The sequence below is a fragment of the Meleagris gallopavo genome, chromosome 2 (genome assembly GCF_000146605.3).
Source record: "Meleagris gallopavo isolate NT-WF06-2002-E0010 breed Aviagen turkey brand Nicholas breeding stock chromosome 2, Turkey_5.1, whole genome shotgun sequence".
NCBI lineage: Eukaryota > Metazoa > Chordata > Aves > Galliformes > Phasianidae > Meleagris > Meleagris gallopavo.
Window position 1 is genome coordinate 35,964,522 of NC_015012.2, and position 20,542 is coordinate 35,985,063.

The following is a 20,542-nucleotide window of genomic DNA, read 5'->3' on the forward strand; positions in this document are numbered from 1 at the left end:
CAAAACAAAAAAAACAAAAAAAACAACAACACTGCCCCATCCCTGGAGGTGTTCAAGGCCAGATTGGATTCGGCCCTGGGCAGCCTGGTCTAATATTGAATGTGGAGATTGGTGGCCCTGCATGTGGCAGGGGGGATGGACATTCATGATCCTTGAGGTCCCTTCAAACCCTGGCCACTCTGTGATTCTGTATTAAAAGCGAGAGAAGTACACAATTACTACGTTAAAAAAGTTTAATCTCCTACGTGACTCACTACAATCTTTACAAGCTTGTCTTATTTGTTTCTTGTTATTTCTATTTATGACCAGAATAAGAAAAGCATGAAAATTACCTGGAAAGATAGATCTGCAATCTATCATTATGAGTCATTATACTTCATCCTCCATGAGCACAAGAAATGTTATTTAATAACTTATGGGTCTCAGCGAACACCTGTTCCGCTCACCTACATACAAAAAACATGATAATCTTAATCAACATCATGAGATTAAACCTTCAGTAACTGCAAAATATGAAAGGTGGACAGATTCAGGGACTGGAATCCAGGATGCTGTCATCTGTAGAGATAAGCTATCATCTCCTTCCAGTACCACACCTTCCCCAGGCAGGAAGAAAGAATAAAGAAATTAACAAGTGTGATGGAAGAAAAATTGTGTTTCCATAGACAATTACTGCTGCCATTATTAGAGAGTAGGAATCATAACAGCTTAAGCAGAGACAAGCATTTCAGCATTGCTGACAGTGCTGAGTATAGCATAAGCTATAGTCATTATTACCTAATTATATCCAGCTTAAGAAAGATGCTTCTTTATTTGCTTATATTTTAAAAAAAGGTTGGAAAAAAATCCTTCAACCCCATTTCTTAGTGCTGAAGCATCCAGTTTCTCTTCTCTTTGCTATCAATCTACACCACACCTTGTACCACACAAACTGATCAGAAGTAGGGTCCTAGTCTGGATCCAGCCTTGAACATACAAGTGACTACAAGAGGTCAAACATAACTCTAACATAATTCTGATTGAGACCTGAAGGTGAGTCTCTAGAGATGAAGTCTTAGATGAAGGTATAGAGAAAATGCCTGCACTTCTCATTTACTGACTGTCTGGCATCTCCTGGGTTTTCCTTCAGCTGCTGGAGAAACTCAGGTGCTCCAGGAGACTACTCCTCACTATCTTGGAATATTTGGAGAGATCATCACGCTGAAGAGACAGACAACATTTTCTCAAGCAAAAAATCAAAGTAATCCACTGAAGTCTGAAGATCTCTGGATGTACTACAGGCTTGTACATCTTGCTATTCATCTTGCTACTACCAAGGGAGCTTATGCAATTCCACAAGCTCCAAGAATTACACCACAATTAGCACAGTAGCTCTTGATCTAACGTATAATGCATGCTACTTAAAACATTATGAACAAGAAAGTCATGTCTCTACTTCGTATTTTTCTGTGTATAATCTGTGAGTATGCAAACATGATTTTGAGTGCATGAATTGAAGTGGGAGCCACCCACACAAACTGTTCATGATCTATAAGTCCAGCCTGTATTCATTTTGCAGTCACAGCCAAAAATGAGGATTACAGATGGTGTGGCACCTGTTTGCTGAATTCATATTACAGAATATAATAAAACCATGAACTAATGTCTTAATGTATCCCCACTCACACAGAACACTCATTTGTTTGTACAAAATCCCCTGAAAGATATACAAATATGGTAAGTAATTTAATGACACTGCTATCTCAAAACCAATAAATTACTAATTTACTCAAAAATTACTATACCAAGTTTTTCTACCTCTTGTTTTCTAGACAAAGTAGTAATAAAAAAAGTTGTTCAGAAACAATTTTTTTCTATTAGCTCAACAGCTTTTGACTTGCTTGCACAGATTATTCAGTTTAGAAGAGAGGGGAAAAAAGAGAAAGAGAGATGCTTAGAAGACTTAGAGGAAGAAAAAGAGAATGCAAAGAGAATGCAAACAAAAAGCCCTAATTCTAAACCTTTGGGGGTTCAGGAGCGGGGAAGTTAAGATAAAAACAACAAAACAATACAGTTCTTCTGGAGTAGGGTTGTCTCGTTTTTGCCCAAGCACGCCACCTGCTGGGTGTATATCCTCAGGCATGTTGTGGTGGCGCTATGCAGTCAGCTCATACCAGCTAACATTGCTGTGCACCCTGACTTGAGTTAAAGCCGAGAGTTCTGGTCTCACTAGGTTTCTTGAAGGGTTTGAAGTTTTGGATGCTTCAAGGGTGAAATCAATCCAAGCTAAAACAGAGCGGGTATCCAATAATAAGGCTGCAACTGCATTGTTTCATTTCTTGCACAGATTTTATTGTCTCTCAAGGACATTTACCACTGGTCAGTTTTGTCTAATAAGCCCACACACATAGAAAATGTGTGCCTCTTGCTCTGAAAGTAATGCCTACTATTTATTCCCATGGAAAATACAACAGATTCAAAGAGCACAATAACAATATTTGATATAGCGAATTCTCAGCTGCACAGAATCACAGGATCTAGGGGTTGGAGATAACCTCTAGAGATTGTAGAATCCAACCCCCCTTCTAAAGCAGAGTAGGTTGTACAGGAAAGCATCCAGACAGGTCTTGAACATCGCCAGAAAAAGAGACTCCACAACCACTCTGGGAAACCTGTTCCAATGTTCTGTCACTCTCACAGTAAAGGTCTTCCTAGCATTTGTATGGAACTTCATATGTTCCAGTTTTGGCCTGTTGCCCTTTTTTCTATTGCTGCATGCCACTGAAAAGCTGCCTCCATCATCTTGACTCCCACATTTTAGATAAACAGTGTGGAGGTCCCTTCTCAGCCTTTTCTTCTCCAGGCTGGACAGTCTTAGGTCACTCAGCCTTTCTTCATATAGGACATACTCCAGATCCCTCTTCATCTTTGTGGTTCTCCACTGGACTCTCTAGAAGTTCCCTGTCTCTTTCAAACTGAAGATCTCAGAACTGGACACAGTATTTCAGATGTGGCCTCATCAGGGCAGAGTAGAGTGGAAGATCACTTCCTTCGACCTGCTGGCCACATTCCTTTTAATGCACCCCAGGATCCCACTGGTTTTCTTGACCACAGGTGCACACTTCTGACTCATGGCCAAACTGTTATCCAGTAGAACTCCCAGATCCTTCTTCCTTTTAAGCAGGTCAGGCCTTAGTACATATTGATGTGTCTGGTCATGCCTTCCCAGGTGCAGGACCCTACACTTGTTCTGGTTGAAGTTCATCAGGTTCCTCTCCATCCAACTCCCCAGAGTTCGCTGTCTAAGTCTCAGTGAATGGAAGCACGATTTCTGGTGTGTCAGCCACTCCTCCTAGCTTTGTACCATCAGCAAACTTTCTAAGGATGGATTCTATTCCTTCATCCAAATCTATGACAAGTACATTGAATGGGGCTGGACTCAGCACTGACCCCCAGGTGAACATCGCTAGTTACAAGCCTCCAGCTAGACTCCATGCCATGACCCTCTGAGATTTGAAGTCCAACTTAACTTGAAGAACATAGATTACAGGAGCTAAGGGTATAACACACAGGTCAGACTAACTAATCTTTTCTGAAATACAGCTAGGCCACACATCAGACCCACACCCTTTGTCTTTTAAATTCATAAACTGAAACTGTATGAAAAAATAGTACTTTTATAAAAGGCAGTAGAAGACAGTAATAGAAGAAAACTACTGATGATGACAAATAAGGATAAATACTACTAGAAGAAGAAATGTGGTGGAAGAAATTTTGTGTGAGGGAGGCTATCCTCAGTGGAGTAAACAATATGACAAGAGATGTAAGACCAGGAAAAGATTATATGGAGACCGATTCACGTGAAGCACATCAGACAAATGGCTTGTTCAAAATATCATGGTGAAGCAGACCATAATGAGAATGCGTTCAAGAATCAATAAAGGGCTGCAGTGACTGAAAGTGGAGGACGAGAAAGGGCAGGGACTTGACAGTATAGGTGCTGGCAGCCAGTAGAATGAGTGTAGCTGACAAATCTTTGGCATTTGACTCCAGTGCCTACCTTTATTTTATTAGCATACTAAAGTTTACCCCATTCATAACATTTTAACCTTCAGAAAACATATGAAATACCATCATAAACTATCTTAAGGAAGAGGGTAAAAATTGAAGAAAATACAAATCAGCATTTCTGGTAGGAAAATGCTGTACATCAGCATTTAAAAATAAGCCCATCTGCCAATATCCTCTCCTAAACAATACTCAATTCAAGCAGATATCAATATCAAACATTAATATAAGTTATATTTCCAGTTGATCATGCAGGAAACTCTAGTTGTTTTTGGAATATAAAGAAGGTTATTTGAGAGAAAAAAAGAAAAAACAGCGATATTTTAGGAACATTTATCTTTGCCACTATGCCAAGAACCATATTTGCACTTTTCTATTTGAAGTTTCTAAGGAAATACAGGGCATTAACCATTCCCTCTGAGGACTCCTCAGAATATAACAGCTGCCAGGCAGCTTATGCCATAGAAATTCTCCAGTTAGCATACATCTTGTATTTACAATGTCACTTCTATTTGACACATACAGTCAATGTCACAAGATGCCTCTTTCCGACATAACTTGAGAAACAACCATCTGTGATGCCATATGTAAAAGTGTCTATAAAATAGCCAAACTTAATTAATCAATATTGAAAAGAATGTAATGATATCTGCATACATTTATCAACAAAGGGAACAAAATACACACCAGCTTCTTCAGACTACTCTAGTTTGTGTGTTCATCTCAAGATTTCAAAGGAAGTTATGTTACGGTACTACATCAAACAGCCCATAGATCACTTCCCTGCAACCATCACCTTGGTGCACCAGTCTAAGTGTCTTTTGGTCTGCTCCCATGCATCCTGTGAAGATGAAATGAGTTATAAAAAAGGAAGCGCTATCTTTCTGCCTGCTACATGATTTGTATTACTCTCACAAACCCTTAATATCTGAACAACGTTTGTCAAATGTACTCTAGAAACTATTTAATCTTCAGTGAATTCTTTCTTGACCATGAGAGGTTTTAGCAACTTTGGTAGTCTCATGGCTAATGGTAAAAATTTCAGTACTCTAGCAGAAATAAAGTAGAATCTGTTCTTTTCAAATGATTGCATTTATAATATGCAAAGACATATTAATCTGTTGATGCCAGTTTGTCATCCACAAAGGGCAAAATTTAGCATGATGACTGCTCACATGGAATACAGACCTCCCCAGAGACATAATTATATCTAATCTATTCTGTTGTTGAGAACACAAAAATAAACTCTAGTTCAGTATATCCATCTCAGGTCAGAAACTGATTTATTAATCTTCCATTTGCATTTTAGAACAGTGATGCACAGTCTTCTAGGTATTACTCCGCCGGAAAAAGTGAGAAAAAGAAATGTCTCCAACATATATAGCACTGACTTATACTGAACTATTCCCTCTAGTGTTGAAGCATTCAGGTGTATGAGTGTTATTTTTCTAGCAGATCTATTATATGGCCTGCAGCATCTCTAAGCACTGGCAGTTTCCCCATCAGGAGACAAGACAGTCCAGTGATGCAATACTACCAGTGCCAGCTGCTGGCCTCAGGCATGTATTGAGTTTGTAAAACCTCTGTTCTGAGGATTCTCGGCTTGCTCTGCACTTGTCATGACCTGCCTGGAGCTCTGCTGTCAGTTAGTTTAGCTGTAAAAGCAGCTCATCACATGAAAAATTGACTATGAGTAACTCATTTTTAAAATTTTTGAAGAGTAGAATCATAGTTCTTTGTACAGACAGCAGCATAGAATAATTCTGTAATAATGAATTTGCAACAGAAAAAAAACTTTAGTGTGAAGAAACAGTACCCTGGTGTGGCAGCCAAGGGTTAAAGAAGCAGAGAACATGAGGAGCACAGGGACAGGATGGTGGGATATAGGGCACGGGCTAGCACTAAGGGGGCATAACTACAAACTCATTAGTGGCCAGCTGATAAGATATAAACCTACAGTCCAAGAAAAATAATTGTAGAAGCAGCAAATAAAACAAAATACAAATAACTTCCATTAAAAAAAAAAAATCAACATTTATAGTAAAATTTAAACATCATAAACTTACAGAACAATGAGGAAAGAATAAGCTGTAAATGTACATTACAAATACATAAAATGACCCTAAGCAGATTCCAGAGGGAGGAAAAGGAAAACACAATTTTATTTGAAGCAAAGGGCTCAGGATGTTAATGACTTATTCTCCCTTTTACACCCTGCCAGCAGCCTTGGAGTACAGAGGGGTAATGGAAAAGTGACCACAACACAACAAAAAGGGCTAGAAAATAGGTGCACAAAAATTTAAACTTTATTCTTACTACTATAATTTTTTCCATGCAGTAACGTTCTTCTTTTCCTTTTCCTTAGATCTGTATTAATAATTATTTTATTCATTTATTAAGGTTTCAGTTACAGTACTATCATTCTTAGCTTTACATCTAAGATGGTTTTCTTTTTTGATTCTAAAAAATCCTACATGCAAAACTAACTTAATGTATATTTGAGTAGAAAATTCACTTTAACTACAATGCCGCAAAGTGTACTCTTACATTTATTGACTTGTGTAACCTGCTTTTATGTTTAATGCATTAAAATGGTTGTTTTCAACACAAAGATCAGTCTGAACTGCAAGCTTTGGTCTGATAGATAATTAAGCTGAAATGTGGATCCAAGTTGCCTGGCTCCAAGAAATGCGCTGTCACTTGAATCAATCAAACCTGAACTTCACAGCTAACCCTTCACTTCAAGCTACTTAAAGTAATTATTTTGGAGCTTGTGGATACCCACAGCAATGTTGGTGAGTATATCCTACACTGAAAAAAAAAAACTGAACTCTTGATGATTAAGAAAAAATATATTTAGGCAGGGTAATGGCATGAAAAAGCAATATGGTCTTCAAACTTACATTTTCTAATATCCTGTGCATTGGTAGGTATTAAGTAATCTTAGGTAAAAATCAATCATCTCTCTAGCAAACCAGCCTCCCTCAGAAGAGAATATAAGCTGTTAACATTTCCCCACCACTTTTTCCAGTCTCCTTTGGATAAACCCTGAACTTTTTTTTGCATACTATAATTGAATTGAAGGCAAGTCCCTTCCTCCTTTAAAAAGCATGCATCTCCTGAGAACAATCAGTGAGCAGCCAATTACAAAGGTTAGTGTTAGTTCCTATCTGTTACATGAAATGACTCCTTACAGAAACAATTGACAGGCACATAGCATTCAGGATCAATGCAATCTTTCCTTTTCCTTTCCCTTTAATTCCCAAGAGTGTCTAACAAGGACGGATGCCCATAGAAATTGGTTATTAAAACAACAGACAGGAAGCAGTTGTGTTCTTTCTAACAATAATCTTTACAAAAATATATCTTTCATCAGGGAATCCATAAATACAAATCCTCTTACTACAGAGGAAAACATCGAGGTCTCCTATTCCAGAAGAGGTCACATTCACTCATTCTTCCATCTATGGCATCCAGGATTTGTCCTACAACCTGATCTTAAGCCAGTAAACTTGACATTAAAAATGCCAGGCTAGAAGAAAATTAAGCTCCAAAAATTCTCCCCTGAAGATCTTGAGATCCTGCACAACTGCAGCTTCCAGATTCTATACAGCATAAGAACAACTACAAATTATGCCACCTACCAGCTATATGACACACCATAGTTGAAAATTTTATCAAGAAACAGCATAAACATTTATCTACTGACAGTGTACCCAGTCAAGGGCAACATACCCCACACACCTGGAGTCGGCACACACACACAGCCACCACACCTCTGATCCCATGTGGGAGCAGAAATCCCTTTCTTATCCTCTCCTTCAAGCTGCATGAGTATCTTTTGTGACAAAGGAAGACATCATGCCCCACCAGCCATCTCTGAATGCCTTCCAGTTCCAAAAAAAAATAATTAAATATAACCATTAGGCTGGCACAATATTTATCTAACCTTTAAGAAAGGTTTAGGTTTAGATAACAAAGCAGCTAAATCAGATGTGTGAGTGAGTTATGTTTTAATTAGTTCCATAACACTAGTTTCTTAATCCATTACTTTAAATGTATAGATAATTCTGGATGAGGGGATTTATTGCATACAGCTTTTGACATCCTTCTAACACTTTACGATTAGTTTTCTTGTTATATCTAGAATCACTGCAGTACAAACAAGCCTTTGTTATGTTTACCCAACAAGATTCCCAAGACATTCCTTATAGATGAGATTCTGCCTATACAGATGCTGAAAACACAGGAAATTAGATAATTCCTAAATCTATAAAGTGATCATAATTCAACTGTGTCTGAAAAATTAGTATTTTTAAAGAGTAAAATAAAATTTACAAAAGACATTTGTAGTCAAAAGTCTCTAGCAGCTAACTTGAATGTCTCCTCTGTTCTGACAGCTTTCATCACCAAATGATCATACCTTAAAAATCATGATGAGAAAGACATTGTGCAAAGGGTATCCATGACAAGGATTAAATACGCCCAGCCAAAGCCACTAGAATTTCAAAAGCTTACAAGACATACTTACAAGACACTTTAATGCCATGAGGAGTAAAAAGTGATAATATACTGATCTGAGGTCTGCATTTTAAGGTGAAAATAAAAGTTTCAGTTATAAACCACAATTAATTCTTGTGGCAGGGCAGTGTCTCAAGTCTACCACACCATATCTTTCTATCTCTCAACCAATTGAAAGAAAATATAACTCATACCACACTAAAACATTTCACTTCAAGCTGACTGGTGATTAACTAGCAGAATACATATACAAATCAGACTAAATGGATACTACCATTATCACGGTATTAACTATTTCACAATCTGATTTATTTATACTGAATGAAAATTTATCAATACTCATGAGTTAATTGACATGTGAAAATGTTAAGTGATGATTTTACTAAACCAAACACACAAAGATTTTTCAAATTGCAATCTCTATAAATATGATTACAAGTTTAAGAAGGAGGGATTTCCCCCAAGTACAAATTTTCACAAAAAAAAAAAAAAAGCAACTCAAGTGCCAAATACAGAAAGCCTGATTATCACTATCTTTCTATTCTGTCATACACCCAGTATTTTGTGATATTTGTATGAAACAGATAGCTTAACCTATTTCTTGTTTCTCTGGTAAAAGTGAACTTTATGGATTATGAAATGGAAACAAGGCGCACAACAGCACAGAAATATTCTAGTAGCTATTAAAGAGATTGCAGAATATGGCCTAATGCTGTTCCCAGAAATATAAATTTAAAAGATCTGTGTCTCTGACAGGAACCAGCAGAGAACCATTCAAGCTTTCCTTATCCCACAACACATAGAAAAAGAAAATAATGGTTTTGTCTCTAAATAGATCTGTATTTACTAGCAAGAGACTTCTTGGCATGCAGAACAACGCTCAGTTCCCATCACTGTTATTTCCCTATCTGTCAATCTGCACAAGACCTAGTGCACAATGGAGGTATTTGATCACAAAACACATTACATATTTTCTTTCTCGGGCAACATTATTTTTGTTACTTTGTTGTTTTCTTATTTATGGAAAGGTATATTTACACGCTAGATAAAAGAACATTCTGAAATTCAGTCAAGGACAAGTTGTGGTGCTCTTATCAGGCTCTCCAAAGAGCATGGTGTTCAGTATTAAAAAGCGTTGAGAATGTAATTTTTGTACAACCTAAAAGTGAATATTTTTAAGTTAGCTATACAAGCAAACTCTTTGTTTTTGTTTTAACCTTAAAAAAAAATTTCAAAATGTAATGTCCATTTCAAATCAAGTAGTGGAAAACTTAACTTGAAAACTGAAAAAAAAAATCATCCAGTTTTTTTTCTGCCTTACCCAAAAATTTGATGAAGTAAATCCCAGCTCACTAAAACCAAGTATTCATTTCTTTATTAGGAAAGTGCCACCTTCACTTACTACTGTTGCCATTTTTCTAGGGAATCTGGTTTTAAATGTCATATAAGCAGCTTCTGCTGAATGCCAAGCTCTGTGATGTGGGCTGAGCAGCTGAGAATCTTCCCCCACATAGACTGAGGTGTCAGTGTCTCATATGCATGTTTTCATCCAAACTTCCTCATTCCCTGACTCTCTTGAGCCTTATTAGCAGAACTTTTAGAACAGTTTCAGTACTACCTGCCAGAAAAGCCTCTACTTTTTTTCCTCATTCAGTCTGTCAAAAAAAAAAAAAGCCACACTAAGAATTTCAGGGTTGATTTGAATATTCAAATCCATAGTTCTTGAAAAAGCTTAAAAGAAGGCAAAAAATTTACCATGTCTGTTTCATATTTATCATTAAAACAGTGGGACAAATCTCAGGAGAATAATGTGGAAAAAAAGAATTACTGACCTAAACAATGGAGAAACCTTAAATAAGAATAGAAGAAAAAAAAGCAGTGCCATGCTCTGAACAGGAGTTACTAAAGAGGTTACTTTTTCCTATTTATTCAAAACAAAAGATTTTACACAGGTGTTAACTCTTCTACAGATAAATAATTAGCTTAATTTTTTGCAGCTCTTTTTCTAGAACCTTCAGTAAGCTCCCAAACCAAAGTTCCATTGTCACACAACCACTACACCTTCCATACCAAATGCCTACACAGATCTTTTCTTTCTAGTCATTGCTTATTCCAATAAATCACATAAATAGTATAAAATTACCACCTGGTTTAAATTCTCCGGTACAGTGCCCAGCAATCAGGCTGAAAAATGCAATTGTTGAAGTGAGCGCTCTGCACAAGAATAGGGGCTGTCATGAAGTACAAGTACTAATAAGTAGAATGGATAGAAGGAGACATAGTTTGGGCTCTTCATTGCCTGGAGCCTGCCATGAGGATCTTTGGAGGTCATCCCTGCCCAATTAAGTGCCCACATTCAACTACTAAGAAGGCAAAGAAAAATTAACTTAATTGTTTATTTTACAGTAATTGAGGAATAGACATGAGAAATTAATTGATTTAACTTTAAAACCAACCTATCTAGTTTTCTATCTCGTGTTCCCATATCAGTTGCTCCTGACACACTATCCAAAACAAAGATGACTAGAAAAAAAATCATGTTCAAATTGTTTGAAAGTTTTAAAATACTGACAGGTTTGAAAGAAAGAGAAAACCAAAAAAGACTTAATAACCAACAAGGTAAAGAGGTGTTATCAGTAGCAAGTCTTGTAGCTCAGAAGTATAGCTTTTGAGGTAAATCTAAGACAGCAGCAAACTTCTAAGAGCCTATTCATTCTTCAGACATTTCTGGTTTGAGGGGGATTACTCAGGATTGGATTTAGTCTGCTCACTGAATGTCCATTACTGGAATGTCCATTATGTAGCTTCACCAAGAAAAAAAATCCTTTACAGACTTTGAAATGATCCCACGATGTGAGTTAAAATGCAATAACAAGAGGAAAATTTAGAACTTGCTCCAAAACACACTGTTGACATGAACCCAAAACTATCTTGACTTCTGCTACAAAATAAAATCAGACATAAATCACCAAAAAAGCTCTCAACTTCAGTCTCTTCTTACCTCACTGTTTTTACCTTGCCTTATGACAGAAGATCATAGTCAAACTTCAGCCTCTGCCTAGCTCGCTAGTAAAGGCAAGTGTCATTGGTATATATTAGCATCTGAACAGGCCTCTTTTAACCCAATAGCTTCTTCTTAAGGATATTTTAATCACTTTCCCATAAAATGGCGGCTTTTTAGAAGCCACAACACAACAGAAAGAACAGCAAAAAGAGCAGAGCAGCAAAGACAGATGCTACAGAAAGCAAGCATTTGCTCAAATGCAACAGCCATAGGCACTGAAACAAAAGAAAACAACTGCTTACCTTTAGGAGGCTTAAGATACATGGAGATTTCCAGCAAGATACCCTCCCCTCCATTGCCAACCCTTAAATGAAATCTGGGAAAGGGTGCATCCTGGCTCCACCTATTCTAGTCACTCAGACAAATTGTTTGCACCTGAGCTCACCTGGGTTAGCCCTGCCTTCTTACCAGGTGCTCAATCACTGGTTTAGGCCATGCCTTAGCATTTCTGCTACAGAAGTATTTTCTTTCTAGAAGTACTTATAAGTATATCACTAGAGTTTGTCACTTGAAAACTGAAAAATGCATTGGAAACATGATACTCATTAAACATTTAAATAATTTCTGTTATGAGTGGCAATCCAATAGTGTATTCTTTTGTAGATTTTGAGAAACTCAATGTACTGTGTCTTTCTTACAGGGATAGCTGATACTACAACGCACCAAAAAATACCAGGATATTACTAGTCCCTGTTTACAATTCTTTCTTTTGAGAACTACTGATAAGTGGTCTACACCAGTAATAAATGCACTATGTAACAATAAATAATCTATGTATTATGTGCCCCGGGACCAGGCCCAAGGAACCAAGGAGAACACTGTATTATTACAGCTGCCTCTTGAAGTAAACTTGATTTTTTTTTTGCTGGTACTTTACTAATTTATGGTAAAAATACTGTTAGGTGGCTGTGACATCACCCTAGACCAAGTGCTTTTGCTGGCAACTGTTATCTGCAAGGCTTGTGAAGTCCTCAAGTAAATTCTCAAGCTGCAGGCCTTTGTGATTAAACCTTGTGGGAAAGAAAACTAACACACCTTTCCTGAGAGAATGCTGAGTGGTAAACCAGCAGGCATCCCTTATAGTGACTGCAAAGGCAAGAATTTGATTATAGCAGAAGATATTTTGCAGATTGTAACAGCTTTGAATCTGTTCCATCTGTGTTTCAGTGCATGAGTTCCACTACTTTACTACCTACGGTAAAATGAGATAAAATGCAAGTTACAGAATAAAGACATCAAAGAGGATGAATCATTCTTTGACCTGTGACTTTTTTTTTCATTAACCTATGTTGTTAATAAATGACTGCTTTATCTCTCTGATTGTACACTATGGCAAAAAAAAAACAAAAATTGCTTTTCTCCATAAATCTGATCATGCATACTTTGCAGTAACTTAGGATATCAAATAATAATTTCAATAAGAAACTGACCTGGATAAAACCATCAACATAGAAATTTGAACCAATTTATTTGGTTAATTTCAGCAACCAAAACTCAGTCATTTTACATTGCTACTTCAGTTGCAGGCCTCAGTAAAACTTTAAGAGAAATGTGCAGAAAAAATCTCTGCTACTGCTAAAGAAGAAAAAGAGCCCAGTCAAAAAAACATTGAAAGACAAATGATTCCCAGGGTAAGGGCCATAAGAATCGTAACAGTTCTGAACACAGCACTGTGTAACAGAATCATAACAGTTTCTGAGCACAGATCTGTTCCTGCTCTGAGGTCATAGCAACTCTGATCCAAATTGCCATTAGAAGACCCCCGATTCTGACAGGGGAAAGTGATAGAAAGGGACATTTTCAAGACCATGAAGGAAACCTGAGTGCTGAAAATGTGGTGGTAGATTTGTAATGCATAATTTACAGAAGTAGGGGGCAGAGGCCTTTCAGGCAGACATCATTCAGCAAGAGAGTGTTCTCAGGGGACTACTCAAAGCATGACATGCATATCAGCACTGCTGTAGGCAGCCAAGCTATAACTGCTTCAGCCTCAGGCTGCGCTCACTGCACTCTTTCAACTTTGCTGCAGATCAGCCTCTTTCTGCATCTAAACACAGAAGTAAACTCATACAATTCTACAGCCAAGTCAAAAAGACACCAGCGTGGGACAAGGATCTGCTTGGCTCCTCTGCTCAAGTAGTAGCAGTCAAGGTCCTGATGCCCCTGTAGCCAGCAGCTTCCCACTCATATCCATACAGATTTGCGCCTGAGGTTTCACCTCTGCAAAGCAGGCTGGGTATTTTCCAGAGCACTCATCGTGTGCACTGCAAACCCTGAACTACTGTAAGTGCAAATAGTTTAATCATTTGACATTTTGAGTTTTCAGGTCTGATCAGTGAACAGTAAAAACATAGATATTTTATGATTTTTTTGTCAAGAGAATACTAAACTGATAAACTGATACCTGCAACAACAATAAAGTTACTATAGTGGAAATGCGAAGTCGCAGCATTCAAACATTATTTGGAAATACATTACTTTGAAATAATTTTGGGACTAATTGTAAATCATAGCCTAATAAATAACCTTTAATTGTAATTAATCCTGGCATCACAAATGTGTGAAGATGTCAATTTTGCATCAAGCTGACCTCAATACTCATCAGCAATAGCACACGGGGCTCTATGTAGATGAATTTCTTCATTACAGAAACTGCACTTAGTCTGGAAATGTTACTAAAACCCTAAGGCATACATTATACAGAAGGGCTTAGAGCTAATTAATCAGTAATTTTGTCTAATGTCTTCTCATGCTGTTAAGAAAGGTTTATGTTGGAGTGAAAGCTCCCATCAGAAATGTCTGTGCACCTTCAGAGCATATCTGAGAGTTTAACAGGTCAGACAATGGGAGGTGGTGGATGCCTTGGAGTTTTCCAAAAACAGTGTAGAGTAGACGTTCATTTTCTGCAGTTAACATACCTTTGAATATGTTAAACTTTACTATTTTTGTCTGAATTCACAGAACCTATATTCCACATCAAGTTAAAAATACTTAATTATAGTAAAAAGGGTAGAGAAGAGCCATCTAAAAATAATTAAGAAGCTGTATGATAAGCAGGCAGCACTGAATATCTGGACTATATATTTCTTCTTCTAAAAAACTTAGCAATAACTTTGTGTTCAATTCTGGGCTCCCAGTTTGAAAAAGATGGGGATTTCCTAGAAGGAGTCCAGCAGAGGACTACAAAGGGGAGCAAGGGCCTGGGAGCATCTCTCACATGAGGAAATGCTGAAGTAACCTGAGTCCATGCAGCCTGGGGAGAGGAAGACAGGGGGATCTGATAAATATTTATAAATATCTAAGGGAAGTTAGGAAGGATGAGGCCAGGCTCCTCTTAGTTCTGCATAGTGATAAGACAATTAGTAACGGCCTAAACCTTGAACATAGGAAGTTCCACGCTAACATGCAGAACTTCTTTACAGTGAGAATGAAGGAGTACTGGCACAGGCTGCCCAGAGAGGTTACAGAGTCTCCTTCCATGGAGATATTCAAGACCCAGCTGGTGACCCACCTGTATGACCTCTTGTAGGTACCTGTTTTAGCAGAGATCTGGACTCAACTCCTGAGGTCTCTTTCAACCCCTGCAATTCTGTGTGATTCTGTGAGATAATCATTCTGGGAAATGGGTACATATCACATCTGATACCAAACTTTTATTGTGGTAACTACCATTGCACGGAACTGGAGAATTAGACACTTTCATAATTAATCCAAGTTAAGTGATAGTCTCAATTTAAATTTATCCTCCTGTAAGCAACATTTAAATCAAAACCTGTCCATGGCAGAGTCATATAGTGCTAGAGATATCCAGACAGGAATGTAAATAAATCTCTCAGAGGCCACCTAATGTGAGCTTTTCAGCATTTTTGTGACCCCTGAACACAATGACAAGGTGTATAATCAATGGATATACAGATGGTGTGTATATATATATCCAGGAGCTTGGTTAATATAATTTATATTGGAGAAATGAGAGAAAGTCATTCAACCTGTCCAGGGCTCGCGAGATGAACTCCTGATGGAGCAGATCTCCAGAGAGATCCTTCCCCATTGGCAGTCAGCTCTTAAATGGGTCTAGGAGAGGTGAAGCCAGACTCCACCCCTTCCTGCAGCACAGGTGAATTGCCTTCACCTGTGCTCCCGTGGCTGACTCATTGCTCGCCTCAGGTGATCAATCAAAGGTTCAGGCCGTGATTCAGCAGCCCCATACACAAGGTATCAGCCAGTTTCCATAGGATATGCTCTGTGAACTACAGACAACACATATTTATAGCAATTCACAGAGCAAATTCAGTAGTTTCAGTGTGAGAATCAGGAATTGGCTTCTTGACAATGTCAGATACTAAGCAGAATTACGGCCAAATTAATAGAGAAAAAGAAGTGAGGGATCAACATAGATTTGAATAGTCAAAAAAACAAACAAACAAAAAAAAAACGTAGACAACGCAGACTTGCAAGAAGAGCATTCTTGAACTCCAGTCCAGCTTACATAACAAACATACCTGCAGGAATTGTGAGCTCATCACCAGACTGAAAAGAGTAACATCTAGGAAACTGCCCATCATTTTCAGTCATAGCTTCATAGCTATTTGTTAGACTGATTTTGGTTTTTAAATTATTTCCTGAAAAACTTATCCAAAAGCATTAAATTATCTTTTCCCCAGGAATTAATCCACAGCTATGTTTTAGAAAGAAACACACATCTCAAATGGGTCAAAACACACACTGAGTCATGATGACTAACATCATGGTACATATACGCAGAGAAAGAATCAGTGCATTCAGTCTGTGCTTCTGGCATTATAGAATGTCAAATAAATGAGTCAACCACTTACTTCAAGTAAAATGGGGAAAAAAACATTAGTGACACAAAGTTGTGCATCAGTTCCAGCAAAATTTTCAAGTTAACACAGAGCAATATATTCAGTCTCCTGAAATCTTTTCCCAAGTTTAACACAGCTGCTTCACACTGCACATTTGCAGTACCGTGAGGAAGGTAGTTCACAGTTTGCTTTCCAGTCCCCAAAGTGAGATATATCCCTTGATAGAATATGGCTACTTGTGCATTTTGCATTCTCACTCTCATTATTAAGGAGATTTTCAGCGATAGCTTGTAGCTAACCGCAATGGATGTTAGGCCAAGCTTTTCAAAAAGACTCCAAGGGCTGATTCTTAATCAAGCAATGGATATCTACAACATAGTCATATTGCATTCTGAAATTCTGGTTTTTTATTCCTGTTCAGCTTAGAATTTAGTCTCCTTTGAACATCTTTTTCAGAAAAATGATCTCTTTCCCTTTTTTTTTTTTTTCTTCATGTAACTAGGATATTTCTTCTTATGATGAAATTTTTTTTTTTTAAGTTATTTTTGAGTACTTACCATACCAGCAAGTGTTTCATATCCCATAAGTAACTTTCACCCCTTCCAAGTCTACATTTTCTATGTGCACAGGAGACTTATCATGAATATTGTCTGCAGCTGAGCACTGAAATTGCATGTCATCACGGTGATTCATCCATATAAAATTACTTCAAAAAAAAAAAAGTAATGGAAATCCTCACTGCAGGTAAGAGACCCACAGGTGGCTTAGAAGAGGAATATTTTTACTCTACCTCTGTTCATGATAAAATTCATGGTGCTTTTTTCTTGCAGCATAGATAGTGCAAAGATAACAGTTATGCCAGAAATCCAACTCCTCAACTTCAGTGCTCCAATATCAGAATTAATAGCTTTTTATGTCAAGCTAGTTAAAAGTTGTAGCAGAAACTACTGCAGAAAAGCATTCAAGAACAGATGTTAAAAATAAAATGCAATGAAGAAAGTATCTGCTGCTTAAAGCTGGAGAATTGGTTATGATCTCATTTGCATTAGAAGACATTTTTTAAGAAGTGCCAGGAGCATGGATGGGATGTTTCTAATACAAAGATACAGTCTTTCCTTTGAGTTTCCAGACAGCTCCAGTTCCTCATGTGCTCCTGCAAAGGATAGTATTGGCCCAGTAGTGAAAACTAGGGAAAAGATTGTAAAGTAAAAAAGCATGTTTTTCACCAGCAGGATAATCTGAAAATCTACACTTCTCATCAATTAACCTGAAGATTAAAATACATATTCATTTACTTTAGAAAGGTGAATATTTTGTGGCTTTGATTGCTGTCATGCACTGTCATAAGTGTTTCAGGACTTTTTTTAATTTTGCGATTTAAGTGATACTACATCTTGACTTCCTGTTCCTCAGTGCATTTCAGAGCAGCAAAAAGAAATTCCAACTTTTGTCTTCCAGGAATGCACAACCAAACTCTAGTACAGCATTCCACTCTTAAATTATCCTAGTCTCTTATCTTAAGGAACATTCCTTATTTTTAGGGACACTTCTCTTTCCATTCATTTATCATATAATGGGAGTATGCAATCATACTTTTGCAGAGCCAGAGGAGTAATCATTGATCTTTGTATTTTTTTCTCACAGAGGATTCAGTCTGAAGAAACTGGTATTTCAATAAAAGGAAACAACAGTTCTTGGAACAAATGATGTAGAGAGAAAATTTATCTCTGAGACTACTAATATGACATAGTATCACCATTCTGAAATACAAACAGTGAATATAGTCATGTTTCAGACTTCCATCCAGAACTCTTACATTACATTTGTTATCTAAGTAAGGAGGAAGAATTCCAGGAAGAAAACATCTGAGATGGTCCATTGATGTCTATGAAAACAACATTCCCCCCTTATGGGCATAACTGCTATTTACAAGTTAGGGTTTTCAAACAGCATGACAAAGCAGCTCTTCCCAACGGAAGCCAAACATTGTTCAGTCAAGTCTTCTGTCAACATTTGAGAATCCTTTACCCAGGACATCCAGGGATGCCAGCCATGCAAGGTTTTGCTGCACTGCTTCTCTGGCTGCTTCAAGCTACCTGAAAAGTATAATTCAGCACCAGACTTTGTAACTAGAGAAAGAAAAAAGAGCAATATTTATTCAATCTGTGGAAGAGAACAGGGTTTCTGAGATCACTTTACAAAAAAAAATGATATTTCCCAGATTCTATTGGAACTACTTTGGAAGAGGAGAAGCTGACTAAAATGAATGATAATAATAGTAATAATAATGATAATTTTTAGAGGAAAAAAAATAGAGTGTTAAAATGATCAGTCTTGCATATGCTGAATCTTAGGACACGAAGCATCCACTAATGAGCAAGCCACAACAAAGAACTGTTACAGAACGAAAGCTCTTATCTGAAAAGACATGGAAAAGCAGGAGAGAGAAAGAGATATCAAAAAGACACACATACTGAATGAATATATGAAATAGATAATCCTGAGTTAGTTCAAGTGTTTCCTCTGGAAAAATATGAACTAATTTTTACAGAAATGCAAATTTCAAAGGTGGTATGAAGCTAAAGGCTGTGTGCAAATGGTACACAGTAGAGCTAGGGGACACTCAGAGCTTAGCAGAAGCTGTGTCACTGCTCCAAATGTTCTCATCAAGAAAATGGCCGTACAGTGGTTGCCAGCCCTGGCCAGCTTTACACTCCCATATAACAGAATCCCTCTGTGGCATCCCGAGCAGTTGCTTCTGCTCAATCCCCACGTGACCAGCGCTGAAGACACAGCAGATCCCACTGCTCTTATGCCATTGGAGATCAGAAGTGAACACTCATCCTCACATGAGCATCATCTGCTGACCTTCTTCTAGCACAGAAGTCACATTTCAAATTCCCACAAGCTCTGTGAATCAGAGGAGTCCCACTCTAACTTCTCACACCACCCATAACTACAATTTTATTTCATGTCAGTGAACTGTTGTTTGTTTAGAAATCAAAACAATAATGCACTGAAATAAAGAGAAAAACAGTAAGTCCCATTTGGAAGAATGAATAAGGTTTGTGGTAATTGTGCATTTAAAAATGCTGAAGATACTTTGAAAGGGAAATAAAAGTGTTCGTGTCACTTCAAATAAGATGTTTTCCTATACTTTTGATTTCACTTTATAGCTCTTATTCTATGGATATTTTCTCCCTGTGTAGCCTGTTTTTTTGGTCCAAAGGACCCTGAGAATCTCTAAGGTGGTGCTACGTCATGCCTACCATGCCACAGGGATATACCAGAGGGAGAAAATATATAACATGAGGGGCTATCGGGCTATCTGCAACTGACATTAAAAGTCAGTCATTTTGCAGGATAAAATTTCTAAATGCTAAGGGTGTAATTCTACTTCTATCCTGAAATCATGCAGACTTTATTCTCAGTACAGACATGTTTTCCCCCAGATCTTGATCTTTTAGTTGCTGCTTTCTTTGGTTGTATTTACTGTTCATTCTCTCAGCAGTCCTAATGCTCCAACTTCGAATTCTGTGGATTAAAATACTGCACAAGAAAGGAAAACAATATTTTGTTTTTGCCCAGGAATTATCTGCTCCCCCTTGTGGTCCACTGCTGCTGTACTACTGCCTACATAATAATTTTTCATTTGAGCTGAACACAAGGGCTTAATACTTGCCATAATGTCCCCTGAAGAACTTGACACCTACCCCTGCTCTGTTCTTGTGATTTTTGGCATTTGCAGTCAATATTTTTCTTGTTTGTCAGCCCACTGCTATCAAGGTCATCCATTACAAATCCACCTTGAAAAGAAATGCTATGTGACAGGATTTGCTCTAAGTCTTGCTTTACCTAGCATCAATTAGGTAAAACAGAAAAAAATGGAAGGGATATTTTCCCTTCTGATTCAAAAATCTTGAAAAATAAATAATGAAAGAAAGTGAAACTTTTCTCTTTTTTCCCCTTTCTGTCATCTTTTCTTCCTAGTAACAGCACAGAAGTGCCCAAACTTTTGTCCAGCATCTTCCTCTTACCTTCTAACAGGGCCATTCAAAGAGGGTACACCACTTCAGTTTTCAGACTT

The 20,542-nt window shown here is 37.6% G+C and overlaps 1 long non-coding RNA gene across 2 annotated transcripts in view; it reads right to left on the reverse strand.

The window, feature by feature from the left end:
* LOC104909680 overlaps nucleotides 1–11,948 on the reverse strand; it is a 24,175-nt gene extending 12,227 nt beyond the window's left edge. For both annotated transcript variants that reach the window (XR_002111965.1, XR_002111966.1), the window contains exons 1-2: nucleotides 11,875–11,948; nucleotides 333–446 (exon numbers count right to left, since the gene is read on the reverse strand). This is a non-coding gene — a long non-coding RNA (uncharacterized LOC104909680). The remainder of the gene's footprint in view (nucleotides 1–332; nucleotides 447–11,874) is intronic.
* Nucleotides 11,949–20,542: the final 8,594 nt, after the last annotated feature.